Genomic DNA, 14683 nt, shown 5'->3' with positions numbered 1-14683 from the left:
AATAGAGGAGAAGAGATTGTGGGGTGACCATCTCCCCTAGGGGGTGATTTCTCTCTTTCTGTCTCTCTGTCTCTCTGTCTTTCTGGCGAGCGCACGTGCCCTAAAGCAAAAATCTCTCAAAAAAAAAATCATACTTTCAGTACAATATCCATGTTCATTTTACTTGTAAGTCAAGTTCATGTATGGTTCAAGTTTCCAGTTTTCTTGTCCTACTAGGGCTTGTATAACTTTAAATGAATCATAGCTTGGATCTACATATAGCAAAATAATGTATAATTTTAAAATATATTATTTTAAAACTATTTTTAATATGTAGGTTATTAAGGAGGATGTTGTTTTCTAATCTGGTGATTTATTGAAATGGCTAATATACTTATCAGAGGTTGGATTGCTCCTTACGCAGGGTGCTGCACCTTACATATAGTAAATGCCTTCAAATATTGGCCCACTGGATCAGTGAAGTCATTTTCCCCTTTGCTATTGCAACTCCATTTTGTTTATTTTAAAGATAATATCTTAATCCTTCAATTGTGAAAGAAAATTATACCCTTAGGCAACTTTCTATTTATGGAGAACAACAATGAACCAAATCTACTGATTTAAGAAGTCATTTCAGGAATTGTTAAAATGTGAGTTATTTTGTGGTAATTATGCTTCAGTTGCCATGTGGTATGCCCAGAAAGTATCCATTTCAACTTCTGAACATTGCATTTAGAACACTTGTTTGATGAATATTTAGTTACACACTTTGATATGAGTTCTTGCCCTAAGGTCAAATCCTGGCCATTTTTCTGGGAATGTTTCTGAAGACATTCTATTCTTCCATTAATTCCACACACATCTGTGCTTGGGTCACCAATGCAATAATAGACAGTGCCAGTACAGAAGGCTGTGCTTTAGAAAATGTGACGCTGTAGTGACATGTCTTAAGTCGAGCTTCTAGTCTTTCAAAAGTAAAGATACTTCTTCTTTCGAGTAACGTGTTCTCCTGAATGAGTGAATTAATAGAGTTGCAGAAACTGAAAGACAGTAGTAGCTTTAACTTTCCAATATACCTTCTCCAATACAGTCTTGTCCATGCTCATCAGATCTGAAATCGTGAACCTATATTGACAAATTTGGATCAAGTCAGTTGTCAGTGGTCTATTCTTCTCATCATGTATTGATTTTATAGCCAAATAGAAGCAATATTCGAGGTGCTTGGGCTATTCCTTGACAGCAACTGCTGTACGTTGATGGTGACTGCATCTCCTCAGTGTTAACCACCATTCCAGGGGCCTGCTCTTATCTCAACCCACAATATTAGCACCAAAAGGCATGGAAGGTAAAGGGACTTAGAGGTGTGAGGGGAGTGGCCCTGGGAGTGGGAGCCATCCAGTCTAGCATTCTCTGCAGCACCGAGATGAACTGCCCTAACCAGAGTCAGCTCGGAACCAAAGGTCTCTCTTTTCACTCTTGAAATATACATTTGAGTATTTTGAAAGTGGTAACAAAGATGGAGAATGGAAGAGAAGCTCATAGCAGATTCACATGCAATTATTTAAAAAACAAAATGAAGTCCATTTCATGGTGATTCTCTTGACAGAGCAGAGAAAAATGTAAGTTAATTTTCTGAGACAAGATGCACACAGGTTTTCACTTCACAACTTAAAGACTCATGAACAAGACAAAGAATCCCCCAAGGAAAGCTGAAGACAAGTGAAATGAAGGGGGTGGGGGAGAAAGCACTAGCAAAAAAGCTGTAGTTATTAAACATGTGAGTAAAGAGGAGTTAGATTCTTCCCTTTACCCACCTAGCCATGCTGTGATACATTTACTACACCAGAAGACAATGGGAGGAAAAGACTCGTGAAAGAATGAATCACAAAATCTCTGAAATTGGAGACAATAGAACAACTAATGCAGAGTTCAGGCACTATTCTCACTTATGACTCTCAGCCTGCATAGTAAATGGTAAAACATATTCCATTCCATTTACACTCCTAAGAGCTGGCATTCGGGTTAATAAAACAAAAGAAAAAAAAATAGAGGACTGACATTTAAAAAAATAATTAATTCTAGAGGAAAAAGAAACTACAGAGACAAGCATCTAAGGCTCTTTATCAGAAATGTTGATTACTATCCAGTAATTACATAATGAAGCTCACATGTATTAAAGCAGCACCTATTTTTCCAGTTTTGAGTGCACCATTTTTAAACACAGAGAACTAAGAGTTACCACGAATCTCAAGAAAGCTTCTATTATAAAAGTCAGTGGCTAAGACAAATAAAAAGGAAAAATCAGAAGAGAAAACAAAAACTCTTGGAGCCAAAGAAAATGTTAGGGGGAAAAAAAACACTCCATCACATTTAAATGAAAGAACATAGTACATCAATAAAACAAAGATAGAATATTAAATACAAAAAAACTTCAGACATCAAAAAGTACTAGGGAAATTTAATTCCATCACATTTAAATGAAAGAACACAGTACATCAATAAAACAAAGATTAAATACCAAAAAATTCAGACATCAAAAAGTACTAGGGAAATTTAAAAACAATATATTTATTTAATAATTTAAGAGAGATTTGAGCAAATCCAATTCTATTTTGTTTTTCTTTTTTGAGAGGTTTTTGCTATAGGGTGCGTGCGCTTGCCGGAAAGACAGAGACAGAGAGACAGAAAGCAAGAAATCACCCCTCAGGAGGATCACATTTAAATGAAAGAACATAGTACATCAATAAAACAAAGATAGAATATTAAATACAAAAAAACTTCACACATCAAAAAGTACTAGGGAAATTTAAAAACAATATATTTATTTAATAATTTAAGAGAGATTTGAGCAAATCCAATTCTATTTTGTTTTTCTTTTTTGAGAGGTTTTTGCTATAGGGTGCGTGCGCTCGCCGGAAAGACAGAGACAGAGAGACAGAAAGCAAGAAATCACCCCTCAGGAGGACAGCCACGCCACAATCCCTTCTCCTCCATTCTCCTCTGGGGATCTTGGGAACGCACACACATGTGCCTGGTGTGAGTTTAAGCCACCGGGTCCGGGACTCGAACCATGGTCGACTACATGGGAGTCTAGCAACATAGCCATTACGCTATCTGCTAGTCCCAACCAATTCCATTTTTGAATCAATTCAGCAATTGATATAAAGGAGTAACACAGATAAGAAACCTTTATTACATTTATTATTTATAATGTCCATATTAAAGAATGTTACATATTGGTGGATAAGTTGAATCTATAATGCTAACTGCCAACTGAGATAGAATTACTCTCCTAATTGAATATAGAATTATTCTTCTGATCACTGCAGTATTGCAAAAGGAGGGTTTACTTGTCAAATGTGAGCTGAGTCCTATCTAAAACTTTCCTGTCATTAATGAACAAAATATACCAAATTCTATACCTCCTTCAAGAAAGTCACTGTTAAGACAAAGAGGAGGAATGATATTTCTGAGTTGGCCCAGCGTATTCCTCTAAATCAGATTCAAAGACTTCTTGCTGTCTTAGATAAGAGTATGTAGAATGGCAGATAATGCCCAGAAATGAGATGCTAATGGGCATCTCTACATGAAAGAAAACAACTACCAGGTCTTTTACTTTGGGACAACTTGTGGATAGTGATCTTTTGGCTGCAGATGGCTGACTCTCATCAAATAAGTACATCTATTTCATTAATATTAAGCCAAAAATGTATTTTATGTTGTATTTCTTACTTCAGATTATGTCTAGATACATAGCTAACATACTGTTTAGGAACACATGCAAAAAGACAAGGGAACTCAAAAAAACATTGAAATAATATGAAGTCATGAACTACATAACAATGTTTTGATCAACAATGAACCATAGAAGCGTATAGGCTACAGCATGTAGACTGTGTAGTATGTTATATCATCTGGGTTTGTATAAGCATACTCTAAAATGTTTGCACAAGGAAAATATTGTCCAGTGAGGCATTTTTCAGACTATATATATCCTCATCCTTAAGTGACTCACTACCGCTATTAACAAAGAAATGTCATAAATCTGCACATAAAGCTCCTATCATTTAAAATTTTTATGTTACCATAAAGTCCAAAGAACTAATTCTCTGGTATCTAATGCCCAAATTTATACAAAACCCAGAGCATCCATGAACAAAGTTAAATTCTTGATCTGATTTTTTTTAACTATTGGTGAAATTGAAAACCTAGATATTCCTCTGCATTCCTTCTTCTATTCATTTTTACCTATAATGTGATTGAGATGCTGGTTACTTAAGACAACTGTATATGTCTTCCACAAATGTGAAAATACTTGATTTCGGAAGTCAGGATTTAAATGATCTTATATTTTTCATTGTTTAGAATTTAAATAGCAAACTAAATATAAACATTATCATAGCATCAACTTTGCCTACATCAGATTTAGAAAACATGCTAGTATTGAGGACTTAATGTAGTTATGTCTGTCAAAACAAAACAAAACAAAAAATGAACCCCCAAAATCATGACTTGCTGTTGTAAAAGACCAAAACAGACACAGTTTTATCTGAGCAAAGGCAGTTTATCAAGGAAGTATTGGATTTTAGCTTGCCAAAAAGCCAGTCTGTGCCAGATGACCAGAGCCACTTAAATGAAAACTCGATTTCCCATCAAGAAGTCAATTTTTTCATGATACAATTACTACCTGTAGTGGGTGTATATGTGTGGGGGGAAGGGTATCTTTTTTCACTTCTTTTCCCAAAGTGACATTTGCAACATTGCTTCCTTTTGCCAATTTTCAAAATTTATGTTATAGACATTCCTAATAAAAGGTCTTATTGCAGGAACTTTAGTTCTCCATCCAGCATACTCAGAATCTTTTAATTTCCTTTCCCCTTTGAGTCCATATTTATGGCCACCTCATTACTGTATTTATGGTTCGGTCTGTGACATAGCTTCCCTTATCTATTTTGATCTAGAGCTTTCAGTTCTGGGACATAGTGTCTACTTTTTCCGGTAGAGTTGATTAGGGTCTGTAAAACTGCTTCTAAGGAAAGGTTTTTTTATTTTTTTTTTCTCTTTTCTCAAGATTTGTTACAGCTGCAGAACAGTCACAGAAAATTCTTAAACTGAAGCTTCCATTCAAAGTCTAACAACCTAATGAGAACCAATTATATTGCTGTATGCTCCTAAAGATAGCATCTTTATTTAGCTTCTGGATAAAATATCCTAATATCCTGAGTAAAATGTCCTGCTGCCACCTGTCTACGTTAGAGGGATGATTCTCTAATGGTTCATTTTCTTCTTTCAGGAAAATGCAACCAAGTTTATACCAAGTCAGGCTGTTTCATCATTTGGTCAATTTTCTCTAATTTAAAAATTTCAACCAGTAATATTTAAAGTCTGGAACATTGCTATTAAACTTGAATTCCTTATTTTCCTTATGTTCCCATTTCTTGCAATCCCATATTTTTTTCTTCCTTTTTTTTTTTTTAAGAGGTGTTTGCTATAGGGCGCATGCTCTTACCAGAAAGACAGACAGAGACAGAGAGATAGAAAGCCAGAAATCACCCCCCCAGGGAGGATGGCCACACTGCAATCCCTCCTCCTCCATTCTCCTCCTGGGATCTTGGGCATGCACACACATGAACCCAGCATGAGTTTAAGCCACTGGGTCTGGGACTCAAACTACAGTCGACTACATGGGAGTCTAGCGACATAGCCATTATGCTAACTGCTGGTCCCTTGATTTTTTTTTTTTTTTCTAACAAGTTTCTATACTGCTCTATGGGGCTGACTTGGAATTCAGTATTTAAATAAATCCTCTCTATGACCTTCCTGAAATGAATGATATAATTCAGGAGATATAGTCCAATTAACATCCAGTATAAAACTGAAGTTTGCTATATTTCTTCCCTTTAATGTGTCTTATAACATGCCTCCTATTTGCCTTAGAATTTAATTCTATGGTTAACTCTATGGTTAGTAAGTATTTTCCATTTTTTTTTTTTTCAATTGCTGGAGGATTCATGTGCTTGCTAGAGATAGGCAAAGGGAGGGGCTGAGAGTACCACCTATTAAGGCATAGTTAAACCACAGTTCCTTCCCCTCCATCTCTCCATCCTGTGGGGATTTGGGTACACAAGCATGCTCTGCCTGTTTTTCAAGCTGTTGGGGCCAGGATTCAGTTCACATTGTTGGCCATGTTGGACCAAGCTCTCTTGCTCTCTCTCTCTTTGAGGTATTATGTTATGGTGTGTGCCCTCACCAGAAAGACAGAGAAAGACAGACAGAAAGCAAGAAATCACTCCGCAGGGGAGATGGACACATCACAATCTCTTCTCCATTCTCCTCTTGGGATCTTGGTCATGCATGCACATGCACCCAGCTTTGATTTTAAGTCTCTGAGTCCAGGACTCAAACCACTGCCAACTACTTGGGAGTCCAGTGAAGTAACCATTACACCATCTGCTGGTTCCAGACCCAGCTCTCTTAACCACCAGGCCTACTGGCCCAATATTTCCTAATTCTTGAACCTATGATTGAATTCAAACTTTCTGACAATTTATTACTTGGGAAGGAAAGTCAACCAGAGATATAGCCTAATCTATTAAAACTATTAAGTAGTTTTAACTCTTCATAAGACACTTTAATGATAAAGTAGGGACATTGAAAATAGAGAAAATGAGAAATAGAGTAATTGTTACTTTTAGATAATTCCAGATATTTTTCAAGAAAATATAATTACATGTTTCTTTGTAGCTTAGCTGCACAAAATTATTATATATGAATGTTTGGTTTTTCCTTTCTTTTCCTTAACTTTAGCCATTCTTACACTTGATCAAACATTTTCATTTCTGACACCCATCTCATATCTAAAATCTTGCATTCTAGGGGCCAGCAGATGGCATGTTTATATAACTGGATTCCCATGTAGTCGACCAGAGTTCATGTTCTGGACCCAGCAACTTCAAACTCATACCACATGCATGTCTGTATGTGTGTCCAAAATACCAAGAGGAGAATGAAGACGAAGGGATTGCAGTATGGCCATCGCCCATGGGGGGTAATTTCTCATTTTCTGTCTCTCCAGTGAGTGCACTCACCCTAGAGCAAAAATCCCTTAAAACAAAATGTTACACTCCAATGTTATACTTTCTTTGATTAGAGGCATGTGAGATCACTGGAGAGACAGAGAGAGACAGAGGGACCCCCCCAAGGTGGATGACCAAGCTGAAATCCCTTCTTCTCCAGTCTCCTATTGGGATTTTGGGTTCACATGGATATGCGCCTGCTGTTATTCACGTATCTAGGTCTAGGACTAGAACCACTGTTGGCCATGTGGGAGTCCAACAATATAACCATTATACCATCGGCTGGTCTCTTCTATGTTATACTTTTAATCTACAAGTTTTATTTTTTGTTTGTTTGTTTTTATAATTTTTCTCCGTAAGTCTTATTTTACCCAATTCTGATTTTATTAGATTCCAGTCTCTTGGCCTTTTCTCTCAATTAATTAGTCATGTCTTTTATTTTTTAATCTCTTCATATGTAGTCTATAATGCATCATTTTAACCATGTTAACCCATTTTGAACAGCAACTTTCATCTGTCATCTTTCTCATGTGTTATCTCAACACAATCCAATCAGAGAATTCTAATTGATAATTTTATTTTTTTACTCTGCATGGCAAGACCCTGCTAGAAAACAAAACAAAAACACACAAGTCAGAAAACTGTCATAAACTCCATGTCCTATAACCATGAATGTTATTTATCCTGCATTCATATTACTTTCTAGTACTTTCCTTGCCTATTTTTCTACTATAACTATTGTAAGTCTTTAGTACTCTCTGTTAGCCATCTAATTCCAAAACTATCAAGAACAAATGAGCTCAACTCTTTATTTCAGTATACACCCATCCACAGAGGCTCTGCATTGATTTCTAGGGAAGCCATTTATGTATTGTCTCGGAAAGACATAGCCCTTCTTTCTGTCACCTATGTGTTGCCAAACTTGTTGTCACCTGCCTGTTGCCTAGTCTCTTCCATTCCATGAAAATAAATGGTGTTTCCATGCCTCTTTTGTGAAATGTGGAAGTGTTAATTCTCTTTGTTTTTGATACTACTTATTTAATTATAAGTACATAGCCTTATATTCTTAAATTAAGATGTCACTCACAAACCATAAAAAGTACCTTTAAAAATGAATAATTCAGACACAGGAGGTGGCATTTTGTTTAAAATGTTGGACTCCCACATGACTGACCACCGTTCAAGTTCTAGGCCCCGTGGCTGGAGAATCATGCCAGACTCGTGTGCATACATGTCTAGACTCCTGAGAGAAGAATGTAGGAGAAGGGATTGTGGTGTGGCCATTCCTCCACCCCTCTGGGAGGCATTATTTCTCTTTATCTCTCTCTCTCTTTCCCCAGTGAGTACACCTGCACTATGGCAAAAATCTAAAAATAAAATTAAATAAGTAAAATGCATAATTCAGTGATCTCCATTATATTTACTTAGGCAATCATTTGTGCTATCTAATATTAAGAATTTATTCTCCTTTAATTTTCTTTCTTTTTACATTAAATCACTGTACATCTTTGCAACACACAAAATGGTTTTTTCTGCATGAATATTAGTCTTGTGAAAAATATTACCATATACATTCTCATGTGAAAATAATTTTCTATATTCGTGCTCTTAAATGTTTTTTTTTAAATCATCTCAAAGTGGAGACTCTGTCCATTATAAATTATTCCCAATTCCCTCAATCTCAACCCCATCCCCTGGCAAACGCTAATCTACTTTTTGTCACTATGTATTTGTGAATTCTGGATATGTCATATGGCCAGAATTATATAAGAGCCCTTATATCTAACTTCATTCACTTTGTATAATGTTTTAAGGGTTAATTTTTTGTTGCAGAATTTTATTGGTTCTTCTCAATTCCTTTTTATGTGCCAATAATGTGAGGATTTCAACAAATCTGTCATTTAATAGAATGAATGACATAAGTTTATTTGGTACACAAAATTTAAAAAAAACAGACTTTTCATAATATACATTTTCTATGAATTCCCATATTCCTTTATATGGATATGCCACATTTTATTTATTTATTTATCAGTTGGTCCTACTTTTTGGCTCTTATGAATTAATGTTACCGTGAACTTTCATGTACAAATTTGTGTAAGACATGTTTTCAATTTTGTTTGGTATATTCACATGGAACTTCTTGGTCACATGGTGAGTGTTTAACTTTTTAAGGAACTGCTAAGTTGTTTTTCACAGTGACTATACTGCTTTATATCCCCACCAGCATTATATTAATGTTTTAATCCATCCACATCTTCTCCAAGACTTGTTATTTTCCATTTTTAAAATAATTTAGTTTTAATAATGTTATTCATTTTTTAATTTATTTTGGTTTTTGCTATAGGGTGCATGAGCTCACCAGAGAGAGACAGTGAGAGGGAAAGTGAGAAAACAACTCCCCAGAGGGGATGACCATGCCACAATCCCTTCTTCTCCATTTTCCTCCTGAGATTCTGGGCATGCAGACACACGTGCCCAGCATCATTTTTAAGCCTCCAAGTCTAGGACCTGAACTGTGGTTGGCCATCTGAGAGTCCAGCGCCTTAATCACTACGCCACCTGCTGGTCCCAATAATATTACGTTTAATCACTAGCTTGCTGTCTGTCAGGGACAGGATTTGAGGGTTAATTTTCACCATTCTTTTCCTCAAGACTGAGTAAGGCTTTAGCAGGTAAAGTATGAGTCAGGATCCCAAAAGAATTCAGACTCCGGAGCTACTTTTTACTGAGTGTATCTCCTAAGTCCACAGAAAGTCTCTTTTCTTTTTCTTTTTCTTTTTTTTTTTGGAGAGGTTTTTGCTATAGGGCACGTGTGCTTGCCAGACAGAAAGAGACACAGAGAGACAGAAAGTGAGAAATCACCCCCCCAGGGGGGATGGCCACGCCACAATCCCTTCTCCTCCGTTCTCCTCTAGGGATCTTGGGCACACACACACACACGCGACTGGCGTGAGTTTTAAGCCACCAGGTCCGAGATGCGAACCGCGGTCGACTACGTGGGAGTCCAGCAAAGAAAGCCTCTTTTCTGAGAAACGATCAAGTTCCCCACTTGTGATCTGGGTCCTTGCATATCTTGCCTTCTATCAACTACATTGCTATTATCATTGCTTTGTCTTCCAAGTGCTCTGTCTTCCCTGGATCACAGACATGCTCTAGTAGCTCTGCTCCCACTGCCCCTTGACTCCTATAGCTCTGTCCACCTTCGTTGTTTTGTTGTCTCCATTTCTCTGCTTCATTGCTTGTCCATTTCTATACTTCCTGCTATAAAAAGAAATTCAATAAAATAGTCAGTTATAATCCTTATCTCTGTGTCTTTCTCTCCTCTTTTAACTCAGAAAAATCTGTTATTCCAGCCAAGGTTGATTACAAAGTTTTCAGGTACCAATATGAAATGAAAATCTAGCTCTCATTGTTCTACTTTTTATTGAGCTCTATTAAAGAGACTAAAATACGGGCCAGGTAGAGGCACAGCAGTAATGTACGTGGACCCATATGGAAAAGGTCCTGGATTCCTAATCCCCTTCCCGGGCTTGCCAGGTGTTCATGTGTGTGCCCACAATTCCAGCTGTCTGAGAATTGGGGCACGGGGGAGATGGATTATGGTGTGAAGATCCTGCTAGAGGTGCCTGCTTGTCTATATATCTGTCTTTCTCTATCTCTCTTCTTCTCATGGAACAAATAAATAAATATTTTGAAGTTTCTAAAATACAGCATTTTATTTTAAAATATTTTATTTATAAAATGTAATAAGGATAATAGTGATACTTGAATAACAACATACACTTATGATTGAAAAATAATTTCAGGGGACCAGCAGATGGCGTAATGGTTACTTTGCTGGACTCCCACGTAGTAGACCGTGATTCAAGTCCCGGACCTGGTGGCTTAAACTTATGCTGAGTATGCCCAAAATCCCAAGAGGAGAATGGAGGATAACGGATTGCTGCATGGCCATCCCTCCTGGTGTGTGATCGCTGCTTCTGTCTCTCTGGTGAGTGCACAAGCGCTACAGCAAAAATCTCTCTCTAAAGAAAAGAAAAGAAAAATAATTTTATTACCAATTTTATAATAAAATAAACATATTTTATTAATGTGATCTCTTGACTGATCATATTATTTTGCTGGATTGCTTTTCTGTAAATTCATTTATGAATTCATCAAAATTTATTTAGCATTTTTATTTTCAACTCATGTCATTTAAAGTGACATCAGTTGCTCTTAACAAATGGAAAATGAGGAACAATACTAGATAACTTTTCATTTGACAGGGATCTTTCTGTTGCTGCAACTTTACTGGAGCCTTTAAGAGTGTTTATAATTAGTGACAATATTCAAATATATCTTGATACGTTATTTCCAAATATGAATTTTAGTACATTTAGAGCCAATGATTCTTATGGAATAACTTTTCTTAAAATAAAGAATTCTTCATATATGTCAGATTCATACATCACACATTTATTTTTGTATCTTAGATCACCGGGAAATATTAATTTTAAAACTGTCTCTTTGTTTAGTTATTTGTTCATTTGAAGCATCATGATACAATAATATTATTTTCTATTTTACTTGATCTTTAAATTTACCTTCTGTCTCTAAGCCTTTAGAAGTTTCCTTCGCAGTGTTGGATCAGTTTTCAAAACTAGAGTTTTTAAACTTATTGACAAAATCTAATAGCTACTATGAATGCTTTTATTTTGTAATAACTGACAAGTTACTGTTTATTATGATCTGTTTTTGCACTCAGGCCCAAGTGAACATTTGTGTGATCACTCTACAGATGAGCTCCAAAGGCAGAGGAACCCACATCTGCTGGAATGAGTAGCTTCTCTCACCCACAGCTGCTGCCTCCCGTCATACCCTGAGAAATGCCCCAGTCTCAGTTTCTCTTGCTACCTGCACACCACACTGTAGGCCAACTGCTCTGCACCCATGTGGTCTGTTGGCCCCCAGCCTGAGCTTGTGCATGCATATGCTACTTTGTAGCATCTCTCAGCTCCTTACAAATATTTTCCATTTCTCAACATATTTCATGTTACGGGCTGAATTATACTCCCTGCAAATTCATGTGTTATAATTCTAACTTCTAGTACCTCAGAGGAGTTATTTAGAGATAGGATCTTTAAAGAGATTGTTGAGATAAAACAAGGCAATTTTGGAGAGTCCTAAACTAATAGGACTAGTGTTATAAACCAGAGCATGTGGACACATAAAGAGATACTATGTGGATAGAAGGAAGACTAGGGCAAGTAAGGAGGTAGCCATCTACAAGTCAAGGAGAACGATCTCAGGAGATATCAAAGCAGGGGACATCTTGATCTTTGACTTTCAGCCTTTAGAACTGTGAAAAAAAAAATACATCAGTGTTGTGTAAGCCACCCAGTTTGTGGGATTATGTTATAGCATCCTTAGCAAAATAATACCCTTTATTTATCAAGGAGAATGATCTCAGGAGATATCAAAGCAGGAGACATCTTGATCTTTGACTTTCAACCTTTAGAACTGTGAAAAAAAAAAATACATCACTGTTGTGTAAGCCACCCAGTTTGTGGGATTATGTTATAGCATCCTTAGCAAAATAATACCCTTTATTTATAAAATATGTATACAAGATAAAATCATTGATATATTTTAGACAATAGCAGCATAGCAATAAAGCAAGATAAATATTAAACCAAATTTCCTGTGAGCAAGGCCCTCTGAGATTATGCAGGATGCATGTTCATGAAACTGATACTGAATCCACCAAAATTAATCTGGCAAATGACAAAATAATTTCTATACTCCTGACTCAATGGACTTTTATTTTACAGTTTACTCACTTCATGAGAGAAAGAGATAACTCTCAAACAAGCTTACCATGCTGTGATCCTTCTCCTAACCTCCCAACCAACCAGGATCAGGGACATGCTTTTGTGCATTCCAGACAGGGTAATCCAAGATCACCATGTTCAGGTAATCAAAGATCCAAACCGAGGCCTCCAACATGTACCAGTATCCCACAACAGCACCTTACAACCTGCACTTCTGTGTCTGGGCCTTGGATAGACTTTTTTGTTTCATAAATATTAGTATTCTGAGGGTCTAGTTTTTCTGCCTCTGAATTTATATCCCCCCTATAATTTCTTTTTCTTATTTTCCTAAAGGACATGTCTGCTTACCAGAGAGAAATAGAGAGTGAGTGAGAAGAGAAAGTATCCTCCATGTGAAATGGCCACACCATAATCCTTTTTCCTCCAGGACAAGTCCTCTTTCTGCAATTTCTAAACTGGTCCTGCTGCTGTAATTCTCACTTATTGCCAATTAGATGACAGCTATCTCTCTCCATATCGATATGCACAATTGGCATTTCAAATATATCTCAACGCATTTGAACCTAAAATCTCTAAAGACTATGGATGCTATTATTCAAAACAGTGGCATTTTGCCTCTGGTTGAATAAAAATAACTAACAGCTAAATTTTGTTTCTAACTACATCTCACAAAAGTGCCTTAGTTTTTGTACTGCTAAAAATAATGCCACAGGCTGGATAATTTATAATCAACAGAAATGTATTTCTCATAATTCTGGAGGTTAATATGTTCCAGATTGAGGCATCAGCAAGTTTGATGTCTGGTGAAGGTTCAGTCTCTGCTTCCAAAATGTCACTTTACGTACCACAACTTCCAGAAGGAATGGACACTTGTCTGCCATGACAGAAGAGCAGAAGGAAGTGAACCCACTCCCTGAAGCCCTTCTTATTGCAGCATCAATCTATTCATGAGAGCTCTGACTTTAAACTGCCCAGTACACCCCACCTTCAAACACTGTTCCAATTTACGAATTTTGGAGGGGATACACCCAGACCATAGCAAACAAGTAGACTACATATATTATTCCTTCTGATTTTCAAAACCATACTATATGTGAAGAACTATTAGAATGCCCATCTTAAAGACCATGAAACTGTAGCTTACAGATATTTAAAAGCAATCCAAGGGCATAGTAATGACGTTCTAAAATCTGGATCCAGAGCTTGAAAGCATATTTATCTCTTTGTTATACCGTTGCCTTTTCACAAATACTGAAAAGGTGTATAATAGGCCCACCTTCCCAGACCAGAAAACCAAGGTCTGGCCTCAATCTTTCACATTCAACTGGACACCAAGTCCCAGTTTCTAACTACTGCATACACCGCATGTCCAATGTTTCATTTCTACTAATTACTGCTCCTTATATATTTTTGTATCAATTACTGACAATATTTAACTATTTATTAAGATATAAAAAAATTCCCACATACATATTTATAGCAAATGCAGGTCAGAGCCAAGTAAGTCATATGATCAGAAAAGCTTACAGGCTATTTCATGATCGGGCCTCTGCTGATCTATCCAGTCTTCTTCACATCAGCTTCTCTGACTCAACCTCACATTAGACCCCAGTGATGCACTGTGCTTCATTTCTGCATAAGCTGCATATTTCCTCCATTGGGTCCCTGCCTCCACATCCCTTATGTCTGACTAGCTTATATGAAATGTCCGCCAGGCAGTCTTTCTTATTTCTCTTCTCTATCAAGTTTGAATTGCTGTTGTCCTTCCTTCCTTCCTTCCTTCCTTCCTTCCTTCCTTCCTTCCTTCCTTCC

The 14683-nt window shown here is 36.8% G+C and overlaps 1 pseudogene; it reads right to left on the bottom strand.

The window, feature by feature from the left end:
* Window positions 1-599: 599 nt before the first annotated feature.
* Window positions 600-14683, bottom strand: part of LOC102474909 (cyclin-G1 pseudogene) — a 15990-nt pseudogene continuing 1906 nt past the window's right edge.

The sequence above is a fragment of the Tupaia chinensis genome, unplaced genomic scaffold (genome assembly GCF_000334495.1).
Source record: "Tupaia chinensis unplaced genomic scaffold, TupChi_1.0 Scaffold000157_1, whole genome shotgun sequence".
NCBI classification, from domain to species: domain Eukaryota; kingdom Metazoa; phylum Chordata; class Mammalia; order Scandentia; family Tupaiidae; genus Tupaia; species Tupaia belangeri.
The sequence above is the reverse complement of the archived record's forward strand: the minus strand, read 5'-3'. Positions and strand labels throughout refer to the sequence as shown.